Genomic DNA, 27,325 nt, shown 5'->3' with positions numbered 1-27,325 from the left:
TGGAGTGGGTCAGCAAGGTTGTCTAGATTGGGGGAAACTGAGTCAAGGCTACTGGTGATGCTTTCCCAGTCTTCCCTATAGACTGGCAACAGCAGCCTGTCTCCTCTAGAAACCTCATTTACCTCCTGGTGGCCAGCTGGGTAGGATCCCAGAAAACTCCTTGTTACATTGTGCTTAATGTCTAGCAAATCCCTGTTTCACCTGATTTGAGAGTGAACTGACCATCTAGGGCTGGGTAGCAGGGCACTGACATAGAGGAGTACCTAACTGCCTGACAAAAGTAGCCCCCTTCCTAACAAGCTGACTCTGACTGCTACCTGCCCCTCCTATCTTTCATTAAACTTGCGAATTTACTCATGTTCAAAAAGCTGCATTTTCTCTTCCTCAGTCAATTATTTCATTTTGGTACGTTAACCCAACTGCAGTCTTGTGGTCCAGTTTTGCATATTGTAGTAGCACGGGAATTACTTTGCTTTAACAAGTTCCCCGGCGTTATGCTTGAAGCAAATACATTTCTTAGCTTTCCCAGAACCCTTAATAGAGCTCCCTATAAACATGATGAGACTTGCTGACAGAAAAAGCTATTCAGAGGGCACGCTCAGAGCAAATGCATGCAGCAAAACATCTAACACATCCAAAAGGAATTATATCACAGAGGGCACCTCAGCATGTTTATCCTTTCATGGAGTGCTAGTAATCTGTTTTTTCTTACTTCAGTAGTCTAACAGTTCTTTGCAAGTGTGCGAGGACAAGCCAGTTTTCTATTATATGGTATAGATAATTCACATTAAATGTAAAAAAAATATTAGACATAACCTTTCCTAAAATCCTTCATTTCAATCATTTGTCAGAGTCTGTGTAGTCTATCCCCACTAGAAAAAGGGATTCAGCTTACAGACTTATAAGGTGGTATTTATGCTTTACTTACAGTATAAAATGCTGGCCAGTCATGCTTATTCTACCATAAATCTATTTTTGCTTTCATGACTGGCACAAGCTAATCAAGGAAGTTTTACCTACTTTATTTGAGGTTGCCCTGGACACATGGCGTTAATATGCAACAGAACAAGAGGTCTTCAAGAATACAGTAGAATTCAGCCATGCCTGAAATTAAGTGTGACAGCACAAGCCTGGTTCTCCCAAGTGATGGAGCTGGCAGGAAAAGATGTCTATAAGCCACTTTGGGGTTATGTAGACCAAGAAGGTCTACGAACAGGAATGCTTCACCCTCACCACCCAAAGAACCGAGCCTTAGATACCAGCGCAGAGTGCTTGTTCAATCAGAACATCCGAAGTAAGGCAGAAGGAGAGGTCAGGATTTGAACTACAATTTGGTAGAGTTGTCCTCATAGCTCAGAGATGCCTCTTAGCTTAGCGGCCTTCATAATTCAAGAGCAAATAAAAAGCTCCTTTCATTCAACCAGGAGATTCTATACGTTTTCCAGTGAGATTCCAACTCCTGAAGTTTTGTCTCTTCAAATTCTGTAATCTCTCTATAAAATATAGGAATTAAGTTTTCTGGTCTTGTGATGTAGTCATGATTCTGCTTTTTTTCCTGTCTAGAGTCTTATAAATTCAGCCATGTAATGAGCTCCCCAAACTCATCATATGTATTACAATACTTACAAATCAGAAAACCACCTTTACAAAGCTTTCTTTTGATAGGTGCCAACCACGTCTGTAGTATCTGTCTGCTAGCAAACAAGGACGCAAAACACGCAGACTGTGGTGGAGCCTGAGTGTTTTCAGCAGAATTTTAAAGGAATGTTTTCCCATCCCAGAACTGATGTCAGTCCTACACTTCAAGAAATAGGTCAGCAAGAGCTGCATTGCCTGGGGTCCTTGTTATCCTTCCGCTGCAGTGAAACAGAAGCTATTTTCAAAAGACGAAAAAGAAGACAGAAAATTCTGTTCAAATAGAGCTAAATTTAAAAAGCTAACATTCCAGATCTCGGTACAGCACAGACAAGAAGCTGACTTGCAGCCGACCTCTCTCAGCCCCAGGCTTCCCCTTACCTGAGGGCTTTAGGCAGTGGTGTCAGTACAGACCATCACAGAAATTTGAAGAAGTTGTCAAGAAGTTCAAACAACTGGCCTGTTTCTTAGGGAATAACAGTTGTCCAGTAAATACAGATACTATTTTGCATTACTGTACTCTGGGCTTTTCCATCCATCTGTAAGTTTTGACTCCTGATGGGATCATTTTTTTTTTTGGCATGAACAGCACCGGTGTAAATGCAAGTTGCCAAGAAGAGAGGATGCTGGTTTCATAAATATATGACAATAAGACATGAGGTAAAGGGTTCTTAGAAAGGCCTCAGGCAAGAGAGAGGCAGATAAGGGGTAATTCTGCTGAGGCAGTGTCCCGAGCACATGAAGATGGAAGAAGCGCTGATACTGCTAGCAGGAGAAGAGAGAGGCAGCCAACAGCAAACAGTTTGGTCCTGAGCAGTCCAGTGGTACACAGCACCATGCCTGCAGGGTGTTAATCAGAGGACATGGCTGTGACATTGAGAGGGGCTCACTCCAAGGGCTCATAAAGCTGATAAAGCTTCTGGAGCACAAACCTAGACATGCGCTGACCATTCAAATTCCACGCTACTGTATAAATTGCAGAGGTATAAAGTTAAGGTTGAGAAAGTAAAAGTAAAATCAAGATTGCCTGAGTCTCAAGATCCAGAATAAATGTAATATACTGTAGCTTGTACTTTAGCATACTCTTGACTGCTTTGGGCATTAAAGTAATGAATTCTTGTCACTGGATGTTGTGTTGAATGAGGTGACAGACCACTTCTCTCATTTACTTCACTGGCAGGGCCAGAGCTTGACTTGAGTTTATGAAGTCAGACATCTGTATGCTCGGCTATTAAATTTACAGGCTCTTACTCCTAACTATAGCCACAGAATGACCTATAAAAACAAACAAACAAACCAACAAGTTATAGCTATTCTTGTAAAGGCTAGGGAGGAAAAAAAAAAAGAAAACCTGAAAAGGCAAAGACACTTTCCCTCAGAGATAAGCTTCAGCTGCCTGTACAGGAAAACCCTGTGGTATAGTTCTGCAGTTTCAGATTTCACCTAAATGTAGAAAAGAAACGAGCTTATTTCTCGGCTCGTATGTGAGCTAATCTCTCCACTGGACTGCAAAACTCACAGTACAGAGCTAAAACCAAAAAGGACTGTATGTCTGCTGGACCGGCTCGGGTAGTTCTCCCCTCGGATTCAGTCTCTGGTGTCCTGCACGTGTTTTCCCACGTTTGTCTCGGCCATTGCAGAGTCTATCTGAGAGCAGAGGGCTGAGGCTCTAAGCAATACTCCCCAGAACCCATTTCTAAACGGGGCATGGAAATAGTGATTCCTCAGACAGACGGCACTTCTGTCACTCGTGTCACATCTAGTAGAACAATGCTTCCATTGATTTATAGCAACAAAGCCACTGCTTTTTCAGAGCATGACATTTACTATTATCTCTTTGCAAAGCACGACAATCTCAGGGCAACGGAAAGAAGACTTGGATATCGATTAAACCAAACTTGATTCATTAAAAATACTGATGACATTTCCACTGATCTGTGGTATTCTTTGCCTTCACATTAAACAGTGTAGTCATTTAAAGCTCTTAAGGTCACTGTTCTATAAACAGGCTGTGTTTAAGGTACATGCCATTTACTCATTCCTTGTACTAAAGAAAAAAAAAAAAAAAGGAAAAAAAAGGGGGAGAGGAAGCACATAGGTGTTGGGTGCCACAACTTGCATTGCTTCCCCTGCTCCAGAGCTGAGCTTCCCTCTGAAGGGAAGGAGAAAAAGATTTACCGGTTAGACACATGCAGCTGCTTCACACACAGACTCCCTCATTAAGTAAAGTAATGGCAAGACTTCACACTGTGAGGACTACTTGTTTATCTGTCCCCGATGTCACTTTAAAATTGCCGTTGCGGAAGAAAGTCCAGCAAAGCGCAGCCAGCACCCGCACACTTCAGAACAAAACCTTAAGGCAGAGCTCCTGCGCGTCCACGAGTCCAGCTCCTGGCACCCATCCACAGCCTCATCCACCAGCAGTTCAGCTCTCCAGCAGCGTACGACTGCACCCTGTTCCCTGCTGAAAGTAAGATTTAAGATCTTTATGATTTAACAGTACAGTTCCTGCAGTTTTGGTACACATCATGGAACTGTTTAATTCACCTTTTATTTTACAATTAAAGGGGGAGAACACACTTCTAGAGAATTTCCCATATCCAGTAGGGTTACTGCCTCAGGAAATGTTAGTAACAGCCCAAATGTGGCAACCTTTGCCATGAGCATTACTCATGCTCTGAAATGCCAAGGCTGTATCAATTGTTTGACTTCACTTCTAATGGAGTGATGGTATTCTCTCCCCGGAGGAAGACAAATACCTCCATTAGGCAGAGGTCCTGGAGGGTGAGCAAAGCCAGCCTCTCACTAGGGAAGCTGCCTTAGAGCTCACAAGCCTACTTTCACAAAGGGCTGAAAGGTAGGTACACGCTTGTAGCTTTTGAAAGGAAACATAATCTCTGGACATTTTTGGCTCTGGAAAAAATCAATAGTTAAGGATTCAGTTAAAAATGTCAGACAGACATTTTTTCATTTTATCAGCCCAAAATTTTTTCTCAACTTTTTTTTTTTTAATACAGGTTTTTCTTTCATAAGCTTTAATGTTTGCATCACTGAGACAGCAGTGGCTTAGTCTCAACACATATACCTGTGGTTGTGTTGTAATTTGTCCCTGAGCCTTCAACTGACTTCTTGGGGACAACTGGATATTGGAAAGCCTTGCAGAAGAACCTATCTGTTTTTGAGGGTCAGAGAAAAGTTACTGAAATCGTCTGCTTTTCCATTTGTCTGTGTATTGACTAATGTCAATCTCCTGAATACTGAGACAAAGTATTCTCAAAGAGGCCCTAAGTAGGTGAGAATGAAGTAAGCCTTGTCTTGATCATTCTCCAAACAAGAGGCCAGATTCTAATTTCCTCTTAAGCCTTTCCTAAATAATAGAGCCTGAACGACCAAGAGCGTTATTTTTACACTGTGATAAGTTGATAAGAGGCTAGAATCAGGAATAAAAGAGAAAATCTAACCAAGATGGAATTTGCTGTGATGATACCAAATGATGTTTGCCTTTTGATGAGCGTATGTGATCTTCATTTGCTTGTTGATCAAACCCTCATGTGCCCAAGTGTGTATTTTGGAAACAGAACCAGTTCATCTCACTAGTCACCAGACTTTAACATGCAACCCAGGATATTTCTGAGTATATGCATGGCACATCTCACAAACGTCTGATGAATTGGGACTGTGTAAACTCCTGTGAGCAATTTCAGAATTTATAACATCTAAATGGAAGGGGAATTGACGCACGAAAAATTTTAGCAGCCAAATTGGCCTACCTTTCCATAGAGAAAGCACACTTTGAAACAGTCATCCATGAGCAGGTAACTGAGAAGCACATTGACACTGAAGAAAGTAGCACAGTACTTTTGAGGGGATGATTTTTTACTATTATCATTATTAAAAGCATCTGCTAACTATTCTATTCATGGTCCTTCCAATAATAAAGTCTGCCCTCACATCACTTATCAGTGATTTTTGTTATAATCCCGCTATTACAGCCAAATAATATGGCACGTTAATGGCTATGGTTACCATCCAAGCATGAATTCAAAGCATTTATGTCCACACAGATTTGATAATACTCGTGTTGCACATTTGAATGGCCTGGAAAATAAATAAATAATTAAATGGAAAATTATCTATCTTGGTGAATTACTTCTGAAACAGAGATTTGATCCTCCTAGGGGCATTTTAGACTGGTTGCAAGAACACAAGAAATACAAAAGAAGTTTTCCAACTGTGTTATAGTTGAAATTGGGCATGGAATTGGAACAACTTGGAACTCTCAGAGTACCGGGAGCAATTCTTTATCCAGGGGAACTGCAAGACTTTTCTTAGCGTACTTCACAAAGTCTGTTCCCAATCAGACTTCCTTCCTCTTCCCATTGTGCACATGGATTAGGACTTTCTGCAATAAATCCTAGAGCTAAATGAAACATGAGGTGAAGATGTACCACAATTCCCAGAAATAAGACAGGAAATTTTTCCTGCCCTCAAGAAGAAAACTTTATCCCCTGTAAGAAAACTCAAGATCTGGCCATTTGATTTTAGGGTTGTATGGGAGTTTATTTTATATTTATCTCTTTCCTATAGTATGATATTGCAAAACACATTTATTATGTAAGAATTTGCCGATATTTCTGGAGATATCCTTAGAAATATATTGAAGAAACCTCAGAGAAAAGACGACTTACTGAATGGAAATGTAAATGGAATATTGGCCTACTGCTAGAGAAAAAAAGTCACATTTGTAAATGCCTAAACATAAAGCTCTATAGGCGTACTAACTTCCATATATCTTGGAGGAGGAAAATTAACTTCAGTCAAGAAGTGTGTATGGCTGTACAATCCTAAAAATGTCTAAAGAGGAAACAAACCTCCTTCTGCAGAGCTCAAGAAGGGAATTGTTTTAGGTCCTGATGCTTTTTCAAGCTGGAAATGTGTGACTACTGAATTCTGCAGCATCAGATAAAATAAGCATTGATAAGAAAAAAAACAATAAAAATTTGGTTTTTTTCAGGATATGAAGATATCTGTCTGGGTGATTCAGTTATTTATGCACAAAGAGCATCCTTCCTTCACTTTCTTGCTTCCATGCATCTCCAGCTGTGTCAAGACTACAAATTAAGATGCTTGCTCTTCAGACAAGAAACCTGCCTTTCCTCTGAAGTGTTAATATCAATAGATATTATACCCTGGTAAATACAAATTCCATAAAGAACTGCCTGCTACCAAAGATACTGATGAGAGACATAAGCATGTATATACAAACAAGTTAAAAAGCTGTAATGATAGAAAAAACCACAAAGATTCTGCAGAGCCATATTTTGCAAACAAAAGAGGTAGTTTGTTGCCAGTATGGTGTCCCCTGAAACACAGTTCAGTTTTGATTGCATTGGTGTAAGAAGGCAATCTATCTGCAAACCAGGCTGGGGTAAGGAGGTAAAGAAGATGACCAGTATGGACTTTTGAAGATGTCACAGAGTACAGCACAAGTTTGGACAGATCATGTTGTTTGCACCTGTTAGCTGAGATGCAAAATCACAGAGATACAATTAGTATCACGCTTCTTTGTAAACTTAAAATAAGTTTGACCTTAGTGCTCTCATATAGTAGGTACCACATTTTCTTTACAACTTCCTGGTTCATCAAATAGAAAATAGCAAATAAGGTTTGCGATGATAACTCTTATACTTGCTTCTTTCTTTCAGAACATTGCTGGACTAGGTAGTAACCTCTTAAGTTCAGGACCTCAATAATTTCCTACTAGAAACATGCAGAGTAGAAGTCTGTGAGGTTAATGATGAGGAAAATGGGTAGCAGGAAGGACGACTATATGAAATATGCTGGTTATCAAAATAAATAATGGAAATAGCAGGTGGCATCAGTGAAAATGAGAAGACATTCTGGACAAATCTTCCTGAATGTTAAACGGAGGCTAATTATGTACATTCTAATTCTGTCCTGTCCCTCAGTAAACTTTAAGAAATTAAACAATCTGGCAAATGTGGTGTCCTACCCATCTCTTCATTATTATACTGTTTTTAAAGGTACGCTATTTGTATTCACTAAAACCATGGAGCACCATGTATCTCACGGCAGAAGGAGCAACTATATTTTAGTGACATACCAGTCCTGGAAAGTGCCTTTGAGCTTATCATGGCTTTAGACTGGCTGCTGATCGATCCATTGGTACCTGGCAGAAGGGAAAAGGATCAACTTGTGCAACATAGCGGTGGGAGGACCTTGCTCTGCAGGTCATTATCCAAGCAATTGGCCTTGGCTTCCTTGACGCTGTGTAAGAGGCTGATCTTTCAAGTCCAGTTTGTCCAGGCCGAACAATCCCATTCAGCCAAGAGCTTTAATTAATACAAAGTCTGTGATAAAGCATTCGAAAATCAGGAAAAAAGGCAAGTGGGTAATACAAACACAATTAGTATGCAGTGCTCTGAAATTTAAATTCTGTTCAGCCTAGCCTTACTGGAAGAGCAAATAACAGAGGTGCTATCATTGCTACTGATCGGCTTAATACACCCAGGAATTGTGCAGATAGAAATTAGAGTCTGTTTTTCATGCCTATCTAGACCTTTTCATGTCCTCCCTGTTCTTTTGTTTCCCTCAGTTGCTGTTTCTTATCTCTACAGTTTTAGGTCCTTTGCTTCAGGGACTCTCTTTTATGGCGTACCCCTCCAGTACAGTGGGGCCCTGACCTAGTTAAGGTTGTAAGAGCTAATGTGGTGCAAATAAGCAATAAGAGACTGTTTTTCATTTGTAGCAAATAATAAAACTATGTTATGCATGAGACAATTTCCCCTATTTCAACATCTTCCAGTACAACTTTTGCTAATAAGCAAAATTAATGCCACTGAACAAAGACAGAGACAAGAAAAAAAATAAACTAATGGACTAGGGAATAACAGAGAAGGCAAAAGTTGAAAATGATAAAAACGTTGCTCCCACTTCAACAAATGACTTATTTCTCCTTAATGTCAGTCTTAAATACAGCAGGATCCATTTACAGTGAACGCTGAAGATTCAGTGAGACCTCATGGACCTAATCCTCAGGTCGTGTGAGTTTGTGAAGCTGAGCGGTGGTCAATGAAATTCTAGCAATTTACACACCAGAAGAATCTGGCTCACTCATAACAGTATTATCTCTTAGGAGGCAGCATCAATTAAAACTTAATACAACTATCATCCATTTAATCTCTCCAAGGACTTATATGGAACACTTCTACAAATGTATTACAGGGAACATAATAAGACCTTTTCTCTCTCAATCACTTTTTATCTGCTGTTTTAGGGGGAAAATGCTGCATTCCGATTTGTTTATTATGGGACTCTGGTAGGGGTGACGAATAGGTTAAGTCAAAGAATATCAATTAAAATGCCATTAGTCAGTCAGGATATTAGATGAGATTTCTTTAAAAATAAGAGAGATGACCTTGAGGAAGGTGTTCTCAGGCTCTGTGCCATGAATACGCAGAACCTGTGATCCCATATGGAATGGGTGTTCCAGTAGGTACAGCGGCTCCTAAATGAACTTGCAAGTGAAATTACAAACAGGTTTCACTCCCTAAAACTCTTCCAAAGAAGCTGTTATAGTAAAAGGGAAATACCTGCCCCTGAGCAGTGGCTTCCTTAAAGAATCCCTGGTCTGAAAAAAATGTGCCCGTAGCAGTCCCTGTGGGCTCCCTGCGGAATAGGCTTGGCTTCTCCCTGGTTCAGAGAGGGCTTTGCCAGTTTCCCAGGAAGCCACTTCCATCTGCAGAAGCAGGAAGCTGGTATAGTTCCCTTTGACAGAAAAATAGGACACAAAAACCAAAAAGTCAGACAAGGAATGAAAGAAGCCAGTCTGTCATGCAGGAGCACTGCCAGGAATGCCAAGGACAGCCCACAGTGCTCAAACCCCCAGATCCTCCTCCGTGCAATTCCAGCTCCTTAAAGGTCTGCAGCGTGGAATGAACTGTGAGCTCATGCAGTTCCACATTAGACACCTATGGGGTTCCTCTCGCTTCTTGTCTGTGAGAGAGGTCAAGAGATAGAGGTGGTCAGGAGAAATCTAATAAGGAAAGAGCGAGGGAGAGGGAAAAACAAGGATTGTTAGACAGAAAAGGAAGAGGTTATCCAAGAAAGCGGAGAGAAGAAATATGGGGACCATAAAGCCAGAGAAACAGGCACCTAGTATTAAGGAGTTACTAGCATGTCAAACAATAACATAAAATAAATATTAATTTTATATACACTGAGCATTTACACTGGTGAGGTCTGTCTCCTGGCAAGGTTTATCACACTTCCCTGCCACAGAGCTTTCTCTGGCTCGCTGTTCCAAGCAAGATTCGTCTCCCCTTGGCTTAGACATTTCACTTTCAGGAACCTGAGTCACTCATCCCAATCTCCCTTTATAGTCAAGGAAGAAAAATAGAAGCCTGCAAAGAGCAATTCTTTTGACCTACCTTAGATGTCTTTCTTCAGATGAGATGAATCGCTCCCTAGAAGAACTTGTTCCTGTAAAAGGAGCCAATGGTAGCTAGCTTGACATTAGATATCATAACTTTAATGACCTATCGTCGGAAGGAAGTTACTTTGTCTGGTTTTCTACATTAGGATGAAGCAATACCTTCCATTTTCAGAAAAATACACTCAAAGATGAAGTTCAGATCCTTTCCCCTACTAAATCCCTAACTCCTTAGTCTACAAACTGTGTTAAGAAGCCACTGATCGTGATCTACCACATGTCATTTTATAAAAGGGGTTCTCAGGTGACTTTCTGTAACCAGACAAGGGAAGATCACACTGGCATGTGATAGATGAGGACTCAGGATTTGACCTTGAGTCAAGAAGACGAAAATCTCAGGTATACCCTGACTGGCTGAATCCAGACTATTGTCCCAGTGATTCGCTGCAGTGAAGGAAATTCTGCCCTAACACGCTTTCAGGGATGGATTAGGAGCCTAATAAGACGTGGCACCCTCAGCAACCTGTCAGGGTACTGAGCTACTGTACCAGACTCTTGTAATTGCAAAGAAGTGACAAATTTACCTCACCCTGTGGTCTTCTAAATCATCTGCTGAGCAAACTAAGCACTGCTTGCATTTAAACAAGCTCGTTGGCAAATTGGTAGAGATTTATTTTGGAACTTGGACCAGTTGATTAAAATAGCCTTACAAGAGATACTGGACTGCCCCTCTCCACTGTGTCGTGGAGTTATTAGGAGGCTGTTGCAAAAAGCTGCAACTTGTTTTGTTCTTTAATTTCATTTCTCAACTTGGCAAACACACCGTATGTCCTGTCCTCCTCCACACTGCGTGCTTCCTTTAAAACCACTCAGAGAGTGGTTTTCAGAGAGGAAAGAAGGTAGACTGTACTCCTCCATCACAATTTTATGCAGCAGCAAACCAGTGAGAAGAAGAAAAAACATTTTAGTTCCTTACTTGCTTGCACAGTCCCCTAGTCCTGCTGCTTCTCTTTCTTGCATTCTTAATAAGTATAACAAAGACAAATTAATGAACCCTTTTCTTCCAGAAGAAAATAAACATATCTCTAGCACAACCGCTTGGGCTAGATACTAGAAAACAGACATCTCGCCAGCATAACTGGCTTCCAAGTCCCAATAGTATGCACAGCAGTAAAGACAGAATGGTAGAAGTTTCCTGTTATTTTGCCTGTAACCCTTATAAAATGGACAAACTCCCTGCCTTAATAAGCACCAGACAATCTCCAGAAGCTGTGTAGCAGTATCATTTGGCTGGAACACAGCAATTATCTAACAAAGTGGCTGCCAACACAGGAGAAAAGAAAACCCTCTTGAAAACCTGTTATTTGCTGTGGGAGTCAGGAGCTCCTATCTTAATACACATCTTCTTTCTTTAAAGACTTCCAGCTATTTTTTTTTTCCTCTATGCACGTTAAGGCTTTCTTTAGTACCTTCTTCATATATATTTATATCTACTGGAGATGGATGCTAGCTGCAGCCTTACAGTGCTGACAACAGCAATTACAGCGTTAGACACAGAGCGCAAGATCTCATTTAGCCCATAATGCACCCCAGAGCCTGGGACCGAAACTCCACGCCTCCGGGTCTGTAATGACTGCCGAGCTCCAATATCTACAGATTACACGAGCCATGTGGGACTCGGGTATGAGCAGTAGTTTTACACGGATCTGGAAAGAGCAGGGGCAGCAGAACCTCAGCACCAGGGAGCCAGGGACCTGCTCTGGCCAGCACGCACCAGCCTGGCCTCCTGGCATGGGCGTACCCAGAACAATCTGACTTCAGCATCCAGATAGCAATCAGAAACAGCAAAGCAGGCTCTGGTTCCCCAAATCCCCATTATTTTTTCCCCTTTTCTAGCATTTGGAGCACCTTTTGGCCACCTATACTTTTGTAAGGTGTCCTGGTTTGAAGTAAAACAGAACCAACTTTCTGTTCAGTAATTTTACTTCTTAGCTAGGCCTCTTCTTACTCTTTGAAACTAACAGCATGTTGTGCTGAGAACGGTTCGTTCTCGGAGTGATAAGACCAATGTTTACAATTAATGCCAAGCAATGGTACGCAGAGAGGCTCTTGCTTATACTTATTGCTATAACAACCAAGGTCAGCTAAGTTCGTTATTTGCCCTGTTGGAGGGTTGGAAACAGAAAAGCGTAGAGGGGTCCCACCCGCAGGGAGGAGCAGACAGGACGGGTGACCCAAAACTGACAAACAGGGATATTCCATCCCATCTGCCCCATGCTCTGTATAAAAGCTGAGGGATCAAAGGGTCAACCATCTCTCTCTTCAATGGCTGACGTCCAAGGAGGACCCTGTCTGTTCATCTGCCTTTGTATCCGTGTGTTCTTGACTCCAACTCTGCAATCCTGTTCCCACCCATCACTGAGTCCAGTCTGGGACTTCCCCAGTGCCTGCTGGTGACGTCATCCTGGGAGCTTAATACGGTTTTGTACATACTGTATCTATTTCATTATTTTCCTTTTTATTTTATTATTAACATTTCATTAAAGTAGTTCAGTTTCTTCTAAACTTGTAAATCTTTTTACCTCACCTCCTCCTCTCTGGAAGTGGGGGGACAGCATCTGTCACCAGCCATTGGCCAATCTGGCCAAAACTGTGACATAAGGTCACACAGAATTGCAGGGATATTTGAGTTTAGAAAATAATACATACATTTATGCTAGAACATAGGAAGTTCCGTTCAAATACACGGAAAAACTTCTTTACAGTGAGGGTGACAGAGCACTGGAACAGGCTGCCCAGGGAGGTTGTGGAGTTGCCTTCTCTGGAGATTTTCAAGACCCGCCTGGATGCAGCCCTGAGGGATGTGCTTTAGGCAATCCTGCTCTAGCAGGGGAGTTGGACTAGATGATCTCTAGAGGTTCCTTCCAACTCTGAAGATTCCGTGATTCCGTGATTCCGTGATTTGACTGAACCATGTATTCCACAACCTCCCTACACAGAGTTGAAGAGTAGTCTGTCTTATTCCATCACTTTTTACTCTCCTGACAAGAAACTAATTTTATAAAAATAAAAGTTCTCACATCACCTAAGAAATACTTGATTATTTCACGTGTTTTTGTAAAATACATTCTGTTCAAATTGCAGAAGAAAGTTCCCTTTTAACCAAGCATCAGAAGACTGTAATATTAGGCAAACTGAAGGTTAGAAACTGTCAGAAATATTGCACTCTGCCTGCAGAAAACAGGTCTTTTGTAATAACCTTTAATATGGAGCTGCATTGTGTACAGACTACAGTTCCCAACATTCAACTTCACGTCTTGCAAGCTGACTTCTGCCCTGCAGCACTATGAAGCCCTGCAGAGTGGGACTTGTAGTCGGTAAAAGGCACAACACGAGAATAATTGTTGTTGGATCAATCTTTCCAGGTGCATATTAACACGATTAGTACCAGAGGCAGTATTCAACCTTCTCCCAGCCCAAATTTTACGGCAGAAAATATTGTCTGAAATAGAAAGTTGTCTAAACCTTTTCCTGCTCACTGCAGCTGCTCAGCAGTTTCTAATATTTATTTTTCTAATTGGAGACAAGCCTAGTGTAAAAGACTAAGTCTTTGTTGCAACACACTGTTTGCAGATAAGCCTGTTCTTTAATGCAGCAAGATGCTCTCTGTGTGGAAAAAATTGTCAACAGAGGGAAAGCAGTTTGATTTGAAACTCAAAAATATCCCAAATCCCAGTGACTTAGTTTTTATTGGAATCTGAATCCACATTCAGTAATTCAAGCTAAAATTTATTTCCTTGTTATGCATGACTCCTTTTCCTCAGATAAGAGCCTAAGCCATAAGCTTCAAATGCGAAGGTTTGAAGAGACTCTTTCATAAACCTTGATTTCAGTGCAACTAGCTGGCATTAGTCACGGCATGAAAAACAGCCAGGGTGCTGAGCTGTCTTGGCTTTATAAAAAGTCAGGAAAAGATGAAGTTCAGCACCAGCCCACCCTGTCAAACAGCAAGTATCTTTTTTCTTTTTTTCCTAAATGAAAATGAACAACTGTGACTAGTAGCAGGTCTCCATCTAAGACTTGATCACACTATAAAGATGTCGTATGAGATAAACGTTGCTTGAACTTGACTACTTTTATAATAAGGCAAATGCAGCTCTGAACTACGTATTTTTCTAGAGGCTGTTTTCCAGCTGTGTCTGTTTTCACACAAGCACTTCTTCGTCTCCATACACCGTTATCTGTGCACAAGCCAAGGTGGCCCCAGCAGCAGTGTCCCCTCCTGTCACAGGGAGGGTCTTCAGTCTACTTTTTTCCCCCCTTCCTGAACAGCTGATAAATAAACTGATTAATTACCAGAAGAGCAAAAATTAGGGGCCATAAAACATAATGAGCCACTGGCCATGCATAGTCAGACCTCATTCCTTCTACAGTTTTCTCTTTGCAGTTGTTGCAAATATTATTCCCCAGCTACTTGCAAAGCCAGCAGTAAGACTTCAAGTTAGGAGTTGGGATTTTTTAAAAGTGGTCCTTATGACTGTATCTAAAAGCAAGCAAATTCCCTCCCCACTTGAGGCGTATTGCTGAGTCTTTGCTGCCCCGATACGCCTCTCCAAACCGTGGCACGATGCCAAGTAGCCTTACCTCATCGTTTCAAGGAGCTTCCTAATGGATCTCCTTATCTGCCTGCTGTAGAAAATCCCTTTCCTGCTTTCCGACCTGAAAGCCTTTCTCAGCTTACAGAATGACCACAGCCTCACTGAGAGGGGATCCTTGCTGTCGTCTGCTGACTTTTCTGAAGACGTCTTTCTATACGCACTGGCCTCAGACATTGCAAGGAGTGTTTCCCTCTTAAGCCAGGCAGCCCCTAACAATACAGCAAGGGGGACATCACCCCAGGTCACCAAGCCCTACTGCTCCCCACTGGGCCTTCCCTGAACAGGGGCCCAGGAGTCCAGGAAGGGTCTCCCATGGCAGCAGCTCTCCCTGTCCCTCATTGCCCCCTTTGAGCTCTGCCTCATCCTTGGTTCCCAAGTCAGGAGAAGGCTGACCTGCCATCCTCAAGGTAGCAGTGAGCCAGGGCCTGGTCACAAGCTCCAAATGTTTACCCATGGCTTAAGTCAGATCCATAGAGGTCAGAGCTACCCAATGACTGATGGTGCCACCACATGGAGTTGGGCTGTGAAGTGACCCCCAGGGCTGGTGGCTTCTCAACTTTTGTGGCTGCTCTGTGGACTCAGGTTTCAGCTCTCTGGACTCAGGTTTCAGCTCTGCAACTCACTCCACTGTCAAAGGCTCCCAGAAACATCGGCCAGCAGCTTTGCTCCACTAAACGCTTCAAGATTAGCCTAGGAGTCCATAAACAGAGACTGAGTGGCGCCAGAGCTGATCGCTGGCTTTTTGATAAATCCTTGACAAAATATGCTGCTTTCACCAAATACACAGAGAAGACCATATCCTTCAACAAATAAAAATCTTCCTAGTTTCCTGGTTTTATCTCGTTTAATTGGGAAAAGCATGTCAGTCATTTCATGGAGATCTCACAGTACCTATTCCTCTTTTGAGGCATTTTTCACCCTTTTAAAAAGCAGGAATGTTTTCAGTTTTCGTAACAGGGATTGAACAGATGGGTGGGCAGACGGTGGGTATAAAATAGTGCTGGAGGAAACAGCCAGGGAAGCAGCTTGCTCCCATCCATCCCTGCTTGTTTGTTAGAGGAAGGATGCTATTTGAGGTGTGGACTATAACGGGGCAGTGCCTCAAAAGCATAAGGCCTAATCTCATCGTGGTACCTTTGCTCAATAGCACCCACTGACTTCTGTGGGAACAGGGCCACGCTCAACCAACAGCGCGATTTAAATGCTGCCTGATATAAAAAGGGCATTTTGTGCAACTGTTCTGCCTTCCATGCCACCTGGCATGCTGTAGGAGACTGAACAGGAAAAAAAATAAATAATGTTTTTTATGTAAATGCCTTTATATGGAGAGCAGTACATATAGTTTCAGGATGCTGAAAGCTGCAGGACAGAAAGAGAAGGGCAGGCCCTCTTAGAGAGGCAATGAATTGATACCAAACCCAAGAGTTTATGTCTTGGCCGACCTTTTCTAGCACCGACGCAGATTTGCTGTCTGCCAACAGACTTTGCGTATAATTGTGAGCCTCCGGCAAGCGCCATCCTCTCAGACACCAACTTCATTCCTCCTTTTCCTTCCAGTTTCTCTGCTGGCAGGCATGTTCTTGGTGGGACCAGGTTCTCCCCTGGCATTTGACTGCTCCCACCTGCATCTTTGGTGAAGATCTGTGCTTTATCAGCTGCTCTGCTCTTCCCAATTTCCTCACCAGTGTCCGTGCTTCCTTCTTCTGGTTCTTCTCAGCCTTCTCTTTCAACATTGCCTCCTGTATTACCTACACACTGCTGACCGGCTTCTCTCTCTCTCTCTCTCTCTCTCTAAAAAAAAATAATCACCTTTTCCTTCTCACTGTCCTCACTGCTATGACTGTTTTTCTAATCTCTTCCTTCTGAATTAAAGCTATACAGATGCATATATCACAACAGATAGGTCTAAAATACTACCCTAAAGAAGGATGAATATACATATGTCATGAAGGACAGGGCTAAGAAATTACCCTAAAAAGCTTCTGTTTTCAAGAGCACAAGTCCTTCAAGTACAATTTATATGGAATACATATGAATAATTGAAGCAGAGGTTGGTTTAGAGTACTAAAATAGGACTATGGCTTTAATAGCAACACCTCTGTACTTCAAAGGGGGACGTGGCAGGAATCAGGTTGCGTGAAGACGAGTGTCATGAACAACCTCTCTTCCCCCAGATTAAGATATATTGAAAGATATATTTTTACAGTATCTCCTGATTAATTCTGGAGTGAGCATGTGTATTTTCTGCTAGCTCGTCTCAGTCCAGATGCTCTTCTGCATTTTCAGCCTTTACTCCACAAAGACTGTTTGTAATTTTACAGCCCGGCTCTTTATCTCTGAAAAGCTGCATGTTATAAAGGTTATTAAAATTTTATGAGTGGTGTATCCTCAGAACTAGTAAGCCCGGGCAGCTCTGTTCCACGTCAGTGCTATCATGCTTTTGCAATACAAAGAGGTGCAACAGGGAGTTTAAATCCTGGCTGCTATTTACTTACCTCACCTTATTCTTCCTATAGTTCTTCTGATTTGAATGCTTAACTATGTTACATTCTTTCATAAATATCTTTACAATGTTTTTTCTTGTCTTCAAGGATTTATCCTCATCCCGTCAAATATATACTTATTAAGAAGCCTTTTCTGTTTCATCTGATTATTAATTTCAAATTGTAATAGAATAATAAACTTATGTAAACTGGAAATCATGTAAAAACATTTATGACAACACGAAATTAGCTGATGACTTCTATCCAGCTGTCTATATCATTAAAATATTTTCCATAGTTACCATTACTTGTTACTGCTCTAGTCAGAGAGACTGAAAAAATATCATTTATAAAAAACGCAATTCATTTGGCAACCCCTTCAAAATATTTTGGGGTATAATGACTTGTCAAGGTTTTTCACAGAGAGCTTAGAAATTTCCTTACATTACAATTCAGTGATATTATCTAACCCAGTCATTTTTCCTCTAAAAGTGGCCGCTGGCTAATTTGAGATATTGCATCTGATGAATTATAAAAACAGAACAGCCAAAGGAGGAGATCCTTTGTAACACCAGGTAGGTCCTTGGTTTATATACAAAAGCATGCAGGTTTGTTATATCTTTTCAAATATTTCCTTTAAAAATGTGTATAGCAGCTAGATTCTCTAGGGAGTTCAGAAATCAAAACCCACAGTTGTTACTTCCGATAACGGATGAGCTGTATTTTTATTCCTATCACGAGCCAGAACAAACTTCCTGTATATAAAATGCAAAATGCTGGCTGTTCCAGAAGAGTGACAAATTAGAACACAAAGCAGAGATGAGCTATAGTTTAAGATAAGACAAAGTTTCCAAGGAGAAAGAGCTGGCCACTGAGGAATGACAGAGAGAAGTTTGTGACTCATAGCCATAGACATGAGAAAACCAGGACAGGGAGGTAGAGAAGAACGGTTGCACTCCAAAGCCGAAGGAACAAAGTCAACAAAGAGGAAAATAGAAAGATTTCATGTATTAGACAATTAGGTGATTGACATGATAACTGCAGCTGATGTTACAGAGTGCCAGTTGGCCAAACAGGAAGGAAAGTTACTGTAAAGAAATGAGAAAGTAAGACACACCTGCACTGTTCTGATTTATAGGAAAACTAATAAGAGCGAGCTCCATACTAGCCAAACAAATCTATACATACCCATAAAAGAGAGCACCAGCTATCCAAACAAATCAGACAGCCTTGTTCAAAACAGTCCAGCCTGGTTTGAACTTAGCTGTAACTGAAGATTTACTGTTTGGAGTGTTTTGGTTTGGGTGGGTTTTTTTGTCGGGTTTTTTTGGGTTTTTTTGGTTTTTTTTTTTTTAAGTTCCAGATCAAGTTCAACAGACTTTCCAAAAACCAATCAGGATTTAAGAAAGAATAGTCAATTAGACAGCGTTAAAACAAAGATTTCAAATAATAGTTTGGATTCATTTCTAGTTCAGGGATGTAATGTTTAAAACAAGTTTGCAGATCTGAATGTAGTTTGGTGTGATGCCTTCTCCCCTACACGGAATTGAGAGAACATCCTGTAAAGGACAAGGAGACAGCAGATGGTGTGCTATCTCCCCGAGGCAGAGACACAAGGTGCCACTCTCTAAGTACAGCTACTGGCAGGTCTGCAGTGAGGTATTGCAGTATCAGAACCAGTTTTCAGAACTGATAAAAAAAAAAAAAAAGAAGAAGAAGAAAAAAAAAAAGAAAACAAAAAAAAGGTCAGGCTTGCTTGAGTCTTGGCGGCAGGAAAGCAAGCAGCAAAGAAGTCAAAGCAAGCTAATTATCTCCTTCTCCACTAAATTACACTTCTAGGGCTATGGCCATTGCAGACTGTAATCCAAGTGAGTTCATTTAAGGCTGGCTGGGTACCTCTGCATTATAGTGTAGCCTGTACTGTACTTTGAGATTCAATAGCTTTGTGAATTCAGTGATGAGGATACACTGAAGACAGTGGCCTAATGCTGCTGCATTACAGCATCTTCATGGTCTATAGACTGTTTCAGAGAAACTCAGAAGTGGGTTGAAGGAAGAGCAGAGACACGTGGTTGTGCTGGAATTCATTTGTCTTTCACTGTCACCTGAAGAGAGAGACTAGATTGCTTTTTTTTTTTCCTGCTTGGTTTTTGCCTAGATATTTGGTGTACGACTGATGGTCTCTCTTCTGCAAGCGCATTTGGCTAGCCTTCCACAAGGTAAAGGAGTTATATGATTTGCCTGGAATCCGTGTCAATGTAATGAAAACTTGCCTCTGAGGGGACAGTCCAGCTAAACAAATCTGAAGGTATTTAACTAAAAAAGGAAAAGATGAAAAGAGAAACTGAGTGCCAAAGTAGGGTTTGTGAGCAAAATTAATCAAGACATCAAAGCACATGAGGAGCAAAAAAAAATATCTCTAATTGCCTATAGAGCAATATCAGGGACCCGATTACTGACAAAGGGAATCAGAATTGCTCATTAAAGGGCATACATTTCACCTAGTAGGCATTACTGAGACGTTGTGGGAACGTCTGCAAGGCTAGCATTGCTAGCACTATTCGGTAGATCCAATTTCAGATTAATTCAGTGGGTTGAAGGGCAAAAGTTTGACAGGGTCAAAACTTACTGGTCTCATACCTGGGAAACACAGTGTCTTGGATTCTTAGGTATCAACAATTCCAAGACTTCGAACTGTAATGTGTGTTCACTTCTGATCGTAAAAATACCAGACTACAGAAAAGGATACACACCATCTCACGCATCTACTGATAACTTAGAGTCATGATGGAAACAAGCGTTATCACACGGGCTTTTGTTCTGCATGACACTGCCAATACGAACCTATCTATGCACACTCGTGTCTAAAATCAGATGTGTTCATCCAACATGAAGGAATTTTGTATTAGGCCTCATCTTGGCAGATAATTAGGATTTGGATCACAGAGCCAGAAACTCATAATCACATGTGGTGTGTCAGCATCACAGGAAGGGCCGTGCTGTGATCTGTGTGGTCATGTGGATGTGATCACACAGAACAGACGCAATCATGACTTTTCACGTTGGCTTTGTGCAAACAGAATGAGAAATAAAAGTATTAATAATGAATAGTGTTCTTGAAACTGAAAACAAAGTAAAGGTAATGAATCATTTGCAAAAAGCAATTTGACAGAACTATGTGAACATGACTGGAAACTTAAAATCAACACCAGAAATTGTAATCCATCTACTTAGATGAAAACAACAGTGGCAGAAAAAATTTGGTTAAGAGACAAAGTGGAAAAATGTGCAAATAATATATATAAAAACATTATTTATGTGTCTGTTTTGTGTATACATATGTATAAGTCTATTTATAAATTAGAAATATTTGTCTTCCAGTATGTGTATTCACAAGATAAGACCTTTCTGATATTTTGACTGATATGAATCAGAAGCAAGGAATAGAGGAACACTGAGAAGGAAGGCAAAAGGAGGAGGAGCTTATTGCAGGCAAGTCTGAGTTAATTATAAGGTTATAAAGCAGAGTTTGAACAAAGAAAATTTAAAGAATTAACAGAAATAATACTATTGTCAATAATCGTAGATGCAAGGCAGAACATAGAAGTATATCTATCTGCAGGAAAAGATGAAAAATAGTATAATTGTGTCATACGATGATAGATACTTTCTTTTCCAGAGTAATTTAGGATTTTGTTAAACAGCAGGGATTCAACAGTAGCAGTGTACAAAACACAGAATTCTTGTATGCAAGAATTTTTCAAGAGAGTTGTGTGAACACTGATCACAGCGGTTTTTATCAAGCTTAGACTACCCGAGAAATTCTCGTAACTTTAAAAGGAATAAATGGGACAAATTGAGTAACTCCAGACCCTTCCACTGGACCTCAGCCTCAGACAAACAGTGACCTGAATGATACTGAACATGTTTAAAAACATATGAACAAGGATTGCACACAGAAGGTAATATTGACCAGGATAAATTATATGGATTTAGAAAGTGGCAGTGGTGCCACTGCCTGGAATAGATTGTCCAGTTCCAAAGTTTGGACTTCAAGATGGAGGATTATAAACCAGAAGTGGGTCAGAGAAGAACCATGAGATAGTTTAAAGGAGTAAAAAAAACCAACAACACAGCAGTTCTTGAAAAAGATCCAGGGAATTTATTCAATGAGGAAGAGAAGAGATGGCATAGTCACAGTTAATGAGTACGCGCTTGAGAAAGAGGCTTTTCAGGAGTGAAAGCTCTTCTACAGAGTGGGCAGAATGCCCAAATAGGTGCAGTAACTGATAACTGTTCCTTGTGTCACGAGCTTGCGTCAAGCACAAGTAAGTGTCCACCACACTTTTGTTGTTATCACTTATTTGTGAAACTTTTAACAAGCCAGAGTCAGCATGCAGTCAGTTCTGCTTGCACTGAGTCTTCATGCCCACACTGAACAAAATGATAGAATAAAATTGCAAATACTTACCCTGGACCCAAGACTTTTGGCTGATCTTGCTATCCAGAAGGACAACAGGGAGTCCAAAGTTAGTTTCTGTGTCTAATTAAAGTGAACTGCTGTAATATTACATGCACAAAGTCATAGCGAATCTGATTTTCTGTGATAACAGCTAAATGAAGTTGAGGACTGTGTCTAAAACCACCTGCTGTGTCAAGGAATGTTCATTTCTGCTGCCAAAGTCTACCCAGCCAGGCACTCCACAAAGGCACCAGGGGAAAACAGGTGGTGTGAGTCCTGGCTGCCTTTCTGTTATCAACGTTGGACCAAATTTTTTCCCCCATTTAAATCAAAAGCAAAACTATCACATTGCAGCAACGGGAGATTTGATGATCTTTACCTATCCGTCTTCTGGTGAGCTGTGTGGAGGGGATGAAGAGGAGAGGAGATCATCTCCATCTCCACTGAGACACCAGATCTCCCACAGAGCACATGGTCCAGGAGCAGCAGGTGAAGACGCACGCAGGCTTTGCCTTCCTTAATGTGCCAGGCAGCATCCCAGGGCTGTGTAAGAGCTGTGCTTTGCTCTGCTTTCCAGAATAACAGTAAAACATATAGTTTTCACATCTAGCTTTGCCCTTTCTGGCCATGGGTAGGCCAGTCATTTTCAGTCAGAACAAACAAAAGGACATAGAGACCAATACTCTGCTCAATGCCTAGCGCTGGTGTTCTTGTTGTGGGGACTGTGGTGATCATGTTTCAGCAGTTCATTCCATAACAACTGTACCTGGGCCTACTGCAATTGGTGACATCCTTTTAGTCTGACACTTTGTTGTTTCTTTCTCCTAACCCTTGGATGCTCATGGCTGAGTTCCTTTGCTCAGCTGTGTTTGTGTAACGCATCCTGCCTATCAACAATGTCGGGTTGATAATTTGATTCACTGGTTGTCCTTCTCCTTCCCCACTTGTAGTATAGAAAAAAGCATTAATTTTTTTTTTTCTGTATTATTGCTCATGGTTTATGATATGCCTATACCCTTTTACTGATGTTTTCTTCCCCAAGAATTCCCTCGCTATCTCACCTTCACACACATGCCGATAATCTTTTTCTTCTTCTACTACCGTTTTTGAACTTGGATCATCATCATACCAGCTGAATGCAAAGTATTTATTCCTCTAATAACCCCAAGTGTTATTTTCAATTCCATTCTTCAAATCTCCCAACAATACATATGCTTTTTGAATCACCACTGTGAAGTAAGCAGAGGTTTTTCACAGATGGCCGAATGTTTGCAATTACTTGAGAATCTAGCAAGTGTATGAATAATTCCATGTGCTTATTAAAAACTGAATTACTTACATTTGCTAATGCGTTTTTCATTTGCCATTATGTACCCTTTCTTTTTTTTTTTTTTTTTAAGCCATCCAAAGATCTTGTCACCTCCATAGTCTCGAGGGGACCGCCTCCAGATATTACAGTCCAAGTAATGCTGTTACCTGCTATTGTTGACAGAATCATAGAATCATTTAGGTTGGAAAATACCTTTAAGATCATCGAGTCCAACCATAAACCTAACACTGCCAAGTCCACCACTAATCCATGTCCCTGAAAGTGCCACATCTACACATCCTTTAAATACCTCTAGGGATGGTGACTCAACCACTTCCCTGGGCAGCCTGTTCCAATGCTTTTTCCTAATATCCAAACTAAATCTCCCCTGGTGCAACTTGAGGCTGTTTCCTCTTGTCCTATCGCCTGTTACTTGGGAGAAGAGACTGACACTCCCCTCTCTACAACCTCCTTTCAGGTAGTTGTAGAGAGCGACAAGGTCTCTCCTCAGCCTCCTTTTCTCCAGTTCCCTCGCCCCTCTTCATAAGACTTGTGCTCTAGACCTTTCACCAGCATTGTTGGTCTTCTTTGGATGCACTCCAGCTCCTCAATGTTGTTCTTGTAGTGAGGGACCCTTAACTGAAGACAGTATTTGAGATGCGGCCTCACCAGTGCTGAGTACAGCAGGACAAAACTTCCTTAGTCCTGCTGGCCACGCTATTTCTGATACAAGCCAGGGTGCTACTGGCCTTCTTGGCCACCTGGGCACATATCTTAAAGTTCAACCTGTTTCCAGGTCATTAATAATCATAATAAACAGTGACGGTCCTAGATGCTGCCCCTCCTAGATGCAGAGCACATCAGCCCATAAAGCTATCGAGCTTTCATCTGTTGTAGTCGCTAAATTGAACTGTAAACACTTAACGTTGAACATTTCCTTTAGAGGTTCATTCATCCATCTCGCACACTTTTAAGTAATGAAGGCGTACCAATACCTCTGACCTTGGGGAGCAATTAGTATGTCTTGCAATAAAGCTGAAAATTTGGTAAAGAAAAAGAAAGTGCCTGAGCTGCAGGTGTGGGGTTACAGCAAAGGGCAGATGGTTTTGTTCAGAAGATGGGAAGATTGTCTCTGAGTTCTTCTTACTGGACAGTAGCGAAGAGTTACTGAAAAGCAGCAGACACAGGAGCCGCTGCTGCTCCTGTTTGTTCTCTTTACAATGGAATTTCAGTTGGCTGCAGCTAGCTACAGTGTTTAATTTTACTAAGTTAAAGGCGCTTTTAATGAGGCCAGACTCGGTTCCTTGGTTTCTTTTCTGACCTGTGATTTTTCCTAGAATCACAGAATAACTAAGGTTGGAATTGACTTCTGAAGGTTACGTCATCCGATCCTTTGCTCAGAGCAGGTGTAACTTAGCAGTTGGAGCAGGCTGCTCATGGTCACATCCTTTCAAGTTTTGACTGTCCCCAAGGATGGAAATCTGATGGTATCTCTTGGCAAGCTCTTCCAGTGTTTCACCACCCTCATTTTGATCCCTACTCAGCTTTCTTATCTTACAATTTACCACTTTTTGTATTTTGTTCCTTTGCTCAGTTTTTACTTCTAAAGACAGAAAAGAATGTAAAAATATCTGGACAATTGAGAGCAGCTCTGTAATAGCAGGTACTTCAGATTTCTCTAAACTACTCTCTCAAAAACCTTCCTCTGCTATTAATAACCTCTGTTTCTCAGCTGCAGTGAGAGAATTAGACCCAGACAGGTTCCAGCTGTGCCACCTGGGAACAACAAAGCAGAGACCACTCACCTCTCCACACCATTTGAAATATGAAGGGTAAGATGGGAAGGGCAGTACAGAAACACTCCCTAGTCTTTAGATAAGGACTGCTGCTCCCACACACTACCTCTGCTCCTGTAGGCTCTCCCGTTCCTTCCACCCTGCAGATAATTGCTATCGCAGTCCTGGCTATGGCCTTCTTAAATGATAGTTCTTCAGCTGTCGCATAAACATCATGGTGTCAAGTCTAGCCCTTGACATGTCTGCTCTAGACAGGTGCAAAATATATCATTTTAGAAAACATATCGATGTTATGTCCTCAAAAGCCACCTAAAGTTGACCTTCCAATGAGTTGTCTCTTTTAGGAATATTGGGAAGAAATGAAGAAGTCCTTCTCTGAAGAAACACACTTTTTTTTTTCCTTATTCAACTGCTTGGCATCCCAAGGACATGAATAAATAATGTTGTTCAGGCTTCTCCACATTGAAGCAGATGTGGTTTATCTGCAGCTCCTTTCTCTTCTTACCCTCCTCTCCACTCTGTTTTTATTTTATTTTTTTTAAGGTCCCAGGTGTACCTAAAATCTCAAATCTACAGGTTTCCTGTTGTGGCCCACACAAAACCTGTCCCTTTCCACCCTCTGTAAGCACTAGGCGGAGGAGAACTGTGTAGCCACCCTTGGGATGTGCAAGCCACCTTGGATGGGTAAGAGGAAACAATGACAACAACTTGCATTAAATATCTAACCCCGGCTGATACAATCCAGCAGCCACAAGGGTCGCTCAGTAGCTGGGCACTATTCTTGGCTCAGAGCAACCTACAGCCTGTTCAAGATGACAGGAAGGGATGGAGGGACTGGCTATGGATCTGAGACAAGTTATCATCTTTGTATAGGAAAAGATTTCCCTAGGCAGGATTCCTACCAGAGCAGATGAACAGAGCAGGAAAAAAAGCACAGCATTATTTTCTACTTAGTTTTTTTATTTTGTTTGTTTGGGGCTTGGGGGTTTTTAAATTTTTTTAATTTTTTTTTTTTAAGTAGCCATTTCCTTAATGATCAGAGACCCTTTCTTTTTTTTTTTTTTTTTTTTTTTCCCTAACCAAGAAGAATAAGCTGATGGTCTGGATTCATGTGCAACCATATGTGAACAACACATATAGCTCATATTTTGTTACAGGTAATTATATCATTGCCACCCATACCATCTCAGACTTGGATGTGGTCAAAGCACCGATGAAAAGTGGCAGGCTGAAGTGGGACACAAATTACAATCGACGAAGACAGTGGAGGGTAAAAGCAGGCGATGGTTATTCCTGCTTTTTTCACCTGTCAGCTGGCCTAAGGCCCTGTGATATATCCGAGCGTGAAGTCCACAGCACTAGAAAACCCTGAGTAACATGGACCTCTATAGCTACCTTTGTCAGCAAGCCAGGATGCTGCATAGGTAGCCAACCTCTCTCTGAGCTCCATACAGGCTTTCCATAGCATTTAGAAGAAAGCTAAACACATTGATTTAAACAAAATGCTTGAGAAGCTGCATCCAAGCCCTATTAAAATAAGGCACCTCGTACATCTGAGGGGAAGACAGTCCTCAACATCTCCGTGCATTTGGTGCACAAGACCTCTGTGAGCAGGGTGGGTCCTGCCCATCCAAGCCCTGGTGGGAGCCTCGGACTGTGACGGAGCTCCTCGTCTACTGCTGCCTGAGACCCACTTCTGACCTCTTCAGTCTCACAGCAGCACGCGTATTTAAAAAAAAGACTAAATAAAATGTCTTCAGAAAATAAAACGTTCTTCTGCCCCTGCTCCTCCCCGTGGTGGCTGGATTACAGTGCAAACAGGACATAACAGATGTTCATCATTACACGTAAGTGCTCAGGTGCTCTCAATACAGCATCAGAAGAACATATAAAGTGTAAAATAGCCTTCTCGACTCCCTGCCTGCTCCTGCCGTATTACTGCCCTTCCACTCTTTCCTCCCTCACCTCCCTTGCATCTCCCATGGCAAAGTGAAATCCTGCGCCCCACCCAGCACAAACACCATCAGCTTGCTCTCACCTTCCTCAGCCCTCCGCTCCGCCTGCAGAGGGGACGGTTGTAGGCAAGTTGGCAGCAGTGACATGCAATGGTGCCACCCTGCCACGGCATCGCTCGAAGTGCCTTTGTTCAGTTGGCTCAGAAGGAAACACTTGCTTTGGGTTACCTGTGAAAAGTTCAGGTAAGTTGTAGCTCACTAATATTTCGTTAGCTGTACCACTTCAACCATCACTCACGTTGCGTGAAACACGTACAGGTCTCTATTTCTAAGCACAAGACTCCACACGGCTGCAGGGAGGATTTTTCAGGGGGAAGGAGGGGTTGTTTCCCACCCAACTATTGCTTTGCACCTCATGCCCCGCCAAGTAAATGGAAATTATTGCAGCCATCTCGGGAATGCTGCTGCTGCCATCTCCTGAGAAAAGCTAGGCTGAGCATGTTTGATGGAGTTACAGAAGCTGCTGCTGCTGCTACCATGGCATCTGTCTAACCGTGTCCTAATAAAATGGAGCC

The 27,325-nt window shown here is 41.7% G+C and overlaps 1 long non-coding RNA gene across 2 annotated transcripts in view; it reads right to left on the bottom strand.

Moving 5' to 3' along the window:
• LOC141738559 (uncharacterized) overlaps positions 1-27,086 on the bottom strand; it is a 91,727-nt gene extending 64,641 nt beyond the window's left edge. For both annotated transcript variants that reach the window (XR_012585415.1, XR_012585416.1), the window contains exon 1: positions 26,834-27,086. This is a non-coding gene — a long non-coding RNA (uncharacterized LOC141738559). The remainder of the gene's footprint in view (positions 1-26,833) is intronic.
• Positions 27,087-27,325: the final 239 nt, after the last annotated feature.

The sequence above is a fragment of the Larus michahellis genome, chromosome 1 (assembly GCF_964199755.1).
Source record: "Larus michahellis chromosome 1, bLarMic1.1, whole genome shotgun sequence".
Lineage (NCBI taxonomy): Eukaryota > Metazoa > Chordata > Aves > Charadriiformes > Laridae > Larus > Larus michahellis.
Note: the sequence above shows the minus strand (reverse complement) of the source record. Positions and strands in the feature narration are given on the sequence as shown.